This window comes from Otolemur garnettii, unplaced genomic scaffold (genome assembly GCF_000181295.1).
Source record: "Otolemur garnettii isolate 467f Iridium unplaced genomic scaffold, OtoGar3 scaffold00245, whole genome shotgun sequence".
NCBI classification, from domain to species: domain Eukaryota; kingdom Metazoa; phylum Chordata; class Mammalia; order Primates; family Galagidae; genus Otolemur; species Otolemur garnettii.
In genome coordinates, this window is record NW_003852640.1 from 377872 (window position 1) to 382973 (window position 5102).

General features: G+C 48.7%; 1 protein-coding gene across 2 annotated transcripts in view; it reads right to left on the reverse strand.

Annotated features, from left to right (window-relative positions):
- LOC100948697 (alanine aminotransferase 1) overlaps positions 1 to 5102 on the reverse strand; it is a 30958-nt gene that overhangs the window by 16966 nt on the left and 8890 nt on the right. The gene's annotated exons all lie outside the window — the stretch shown is intronic.

Here is a 5102-nt window from a genome sequence, read left to right on the forward strand (position 1 = left end):
AAAAAAAAAAAAAAAAAAGTTTGAGGATCCCTGCCTTAGGGGAAAAAAACAAAACCACAACAGTACAAGGACTCTCAGCAAAAGGGAAAGCTCTCTAAAGTTGACACAGACCCTAGAAACAGAAAAGAAAAATGGATAAATATGATGACATTAAATTTTCAAAGGGGGCCAGGTGTGGTGGCTCATGCCTGTAATCTCAGCACTATGGGAGGCCAAGGTGGGTGAATCACCTGAGTTCAGGTGTTTGAGACTGGCCTGAGCAAAAGCAAGACTCTGTCTCTATCTACTAAAAATAGAAAAACTTAGCTGGGAACTGTGGTGAGCTCCTGTAGTCCCAGCTACTTGGGAGGCTAGGGCAGGAAGATGACTTGGGCCCAGGAGTCCAGGCTATAGTCAGCTGTGATGGCCCTACTGCACTTCAGCCTGGGTGATAGAGTGAGATTCTATCTCAGAAAAGTAAAAATCCTCAGATCCATCTACACCAGTGGGCAGAGGACAGATACCGCATAAAGGGACATAAATCCCACTGGGGACATCTCCATCACTGATACCTGCAAAGCTAGAGCAGGACACCCCTCTGGACCACAGCTTCGGCATCGCCGTGTACCCTCATATCAGACTGACTCCTCTACACCCACCTGCCACACCATGAGGAGCACTGGGCCTGACTCTCCTTTCCAAAGTGGGCCTACAGACACACCTGCCACTGGCATTCGTGACCTTTTAAAGAACAACAAACCTTTTTATCTTTTAGAAGAAAAATTGAGGGCGGCGTCTGTGGCTCAGTGGTTAGAGTGCCTGCCCCATACACCAAGGGTGGCGGTTCGAACATGGCCCCGGCCAAACTACAACAAAAAAATAACCAGGCATTGTGGCGGGCACCTGTAGTCCCAGCTACTCAGGAGGCAGAGGCAAGAGAATCACCTAGGCCCAGGAGTTGGGAGTTGCTATGAGCTGTGTGATACCCCAGCGCTCTACCGAGGGCGATAAAGTGAAACTCTGTCTCTACCAAAAATAAATAAATAAATAAATAATAAGAAGAAGAGATCAGGGCGGCACCTGTGGCTCAGTGTGTAGGGCACCAGCGCCATACATGGAGGGTGGTGGTTCAAACATGGCTCCGGCCAAACTGTAACAACAAAAAAAATAGCCCAGGAGGCGCCTGTGGCTCAAACGAGTAGGGTGCTGGCCCCACGTACCAGAGGTCGTGGGTTCAAACCCGGCCCTGGCCAAAAACTGCAAAAAACAAATAGCCAGGTGTTGTGTTGGGTGCTTATAGTCCCAGCTACTCAGAAGGCAGAGGCAAGAGAATCGCCTAAGTCTAAGAGCTGGAGGTTGCTGTGAGCTGTGACGCCACAGTACTCTACTGAGGGTGACAAAGTGAGACTCTGTCTCTAAAAAAAAAAAAAAAGAAGAAAATATTCAGAGATGGCTGTTGCCGGTGCAGGATGGGGTGCCAGCAGTGCAGGAGGGTGTGGTGGCAGGTGTTGCCCTGCAAGCAGGACCCTCTTGAGAACTCTGGCCAGGGTGGGAGAGGGGCAGAGCTGAGGAGACCCAGAGGAACAGCGCAGAGGGCTCCCACCCCAGGATCCCCACACCTTCATCCTGAATCCAGCTGAGGGAGCCTGGATCCTTCCATGCTGCTCCCTCCCACACAGCCCTCTCTGGAGGCCTGGTTTTTCCCTGAGCCCTGAAGGCCCCTCCCCACTGCCCCCCAAGAGTCCTAGCTGGGACACCAGTCACCACCCAGCACCAGCCCTTGCTGTGGGCACCATCCCCCACCAATCACCTTCTGAACTCACATCTGCTTGGACAATCCTTCAACAGTCAGTGACCTCTTCTTTTTTTTTTTTGGCCAAGGCTAGGTTTGAACCCACCACCTCCAGCATATGGGGCCAGCACCCTACCCTTTTGTGCCACAGGCGCCTCCCCCTCTTCTCTTTTTTTTTTTGAGATAGAGTCTCACTTTGTCACTCTTGGTAGGGTGCTGTGGCATCACAGCTCACAGCAACCTCAAACTCCTGGGCTTACGTGATTCTGACCTCAGCCTCCTGAATAACTGGGACTACAGGCTCTAGCCACAACATCTGGCTATTTTTAGAAATGGGGCCTGACTCTGGGTGAGGCTGGTCTTGAACCTGTGAGCTCAGGCAATCCACCCACCTCAGCCTCCAAGTGCTAGGATTAGTCATGAGCCACCACACAGAGCAGCCTCTGCTTGTAGACAACGTCCTCATCCTTAGCCCCAACTATACCCTCAGCCCATCACCACCAGAGACTAACCCCCCTCCATCAGCTCAGTTCTACAGCCTGTTCTCTGCTCATCTTCTCCACCTGTCTCCTCTCACCATCATTCTCTGCCCATTGTTCCTCTGCGCAGCTCCTCCCAGCCCTGTCCCTAGCTCTGCATCACTCCCTACACACCAGGCCTCACCCCATCCCCACGCCCTCACAGGTCCCCCATGACTGTACTAGGCTTGGGTGAGAAATCACCAGTTACTCCAAAGGACCAGCAGAGCCTCTGACTGAAGACCCAGCACAGCTCCCCAAGACACTTGGACTTTCAGAAGTCCTCCAAACAGAAACACACATGCTACCTGAGAAGACCACAGCCATCTGGGTGGCACCTGTGGCTCAATGAGTAGGGTGCCGGCCCCATATACTGAGGGTGGAGGGTTCAAACCTGGCCCGGCCAAACTGCAACAACAACAACAAAAATACCCGGGCGTTATGGCAAGCACCTGTAGTCCCAGCTACTCAGGAGGCTGAGGCAAGAGAATCACCTAAGCCCAGGAGCTGGAGGTTGCTGTGAGCTGTGATGACACAGCACCCTACTGAGGGTGACAAAGTGAGACTCTGTCTCTAAAAAAAAAAAAAAAAAAAAAACAAACACCACAGCCATAAGAAGGGTACCTCTCTTATCTGTAACAACACAATAGCAGTATCCACAGCATCAATGCCTGGGAATAAATCTGCCAAAGTGTGCACAGAAAACACATTACATCACAACAAGATATGAGAGAAGACACAGACGGAAGGCAACAGGATGGTTACTGGGTGAAAGATTCAGAGCTGCGACATGCCACTTCTCCCCAAATTCATCTAACATTCAAAGCAGTCCCAATCAAAATCCCAACAAGTGCACACTAAACTCACAAGCTAATTCTCCATTTTACATAGAAATGCAAAAAGGACAAGAACAGTAAGGACAATACTGAAAAAGAACAAATCTGAAGTACCTATAGTTCTAGATATCAATTTACTATGCAGTTATGTAAATAAGACCCTGAGGAATAGATAGATAAACCAATGGAACACTCTGGAAATAAAACAAACCCATACATGTGTAGCTTCTGGATTTATGACACTGCAGAGAAGTAGGAAAGGTCTTTTCAGATAAATAGTGTTGGGTCAAGTGGATATACATATGTTAAAAAATTGACCCATCCGCTTGGTGAACTGTGCATCTAAATATAAAAGGTACAGGGAACGCTCGCAGCTCAGTGGTTAGGGTGCCAGACACATGCTCTGGGGCTGGTGCATTCGAACCCAGCCTAGGCCTGCTTAAAAAAAAAAAAATCATCAGGCACAGGTAGTCCCAGCTACAAGGGAGGCTGAGGCAAGAGAATTGCTTGAGGCCAAGAGTTGAGGTTGCTGTGAGCTGCGATGTTACAGTACTCTACCGAGGGTGAGAAAGAAATACTCTTTCTCAATTAAAATAAAAAGTAAAAGATACAGCAATAAAACTTCTACAATCACTTGACAATAAAAACACAACTCCTAGGCTCGGCACCTGTAGCTCAGCGGCTAGGCACAGCCACATACACCAAAGCTGATGGGTTTAAACCCAAGTTGGCCTGCCAAATGACAATGACAACTACAACAAAAAAATAGCCTGGCATTGAGGCAGGCTGTAGTCCCAGCTACGTAGGGAGCTGAGGTAAGAGACTGGCTTAAGCCCAAGAGTTTGAGGTTGCTGTGAGTGCTGTGATGCCACAGCATTCTACCAAGGGCGACACAGTGAGACTATCTCAAAAAAACAAACAAAAAAATACAACTCATAAAATAAAAAATTAATAAATTGGACCTTACCATAATTAAAAACTTTTTGCTCTGCCCTTGTGGCCAGGCACTGTAGCAGGTGTTTATGGTCCCAACACTCTGGGAGGCCAAGGCAGGAAGATCACTTGAGCCCGGGAGTTTGAGGCTATAGTAAACTGTGATGTGGCCACTGTACTCCAGCTTGGGTGAGAGAGTAAGATTCCATCTCAAGAAAAAAAAAATAGAGCCTGTGAAGAGAGAAGAGGGAAAGACAGCTACTGAGTGAGAAAATAATCTGCAAACTACACACTGAACAAAAGAATTCTATCAAGAACACAAGAATCTCAAAATTCAGTGGTAAAAAAGAAACATACACCAGGTAGGTGGCTCATGCTTGTGATCCCAGCACTCTGGAGGCCAAGGTAGGTGAATCACCTGAGCTCAGGAGATAAGACTATCCTGAGCAAAATGGAGTCCTGGCCTCTACTAAAAATAGAAAAACAAGGCTCAGTGCCCATATTCCAGTGATTAGGGAGTCGGCCACATACACTGGGGCTGGCAGGTTCAAACCCAGCCCTGTCCTGCAAGACAACAATGACGACAACAACAAAAATAGCCAGGCGTTGTGGTGGACATCTGGAGGCCCAGCTACTCAGGAGGCTGGGACAAGAGAATCACTTGGCCCCAAGAGTTTGAGGTTGCTGTGAGCTGTGATGCCAGAGCACTCTACCAAGGGCAATGAAGTGAGATTGTCTCAAAAAAAAAAAAAAAGGCTCAGCAACTGTAGCTCAGTGGCTAGGGCGACAACCATATACACTGAAGGGTTTAAGCCCAGGCTAATCATGCTAATCTACTAGGGAGACTGAAGCAGGAGGATCACTCATGCCCCTAAGTTAGAGGTTGCTGTGAGTGAGGCTGACACCATGGCACTCTACCCAGGATGACAGAGGGAGACTGTCTCAAAAAAAAAAAGAAAAGGCTCGGCGCCTATAGCTCAACCGGTTAAGGCGCCAGCCACGTACACCTAAGGTGGCGAGTTCGAATCCCCAGCCCGGACCCGC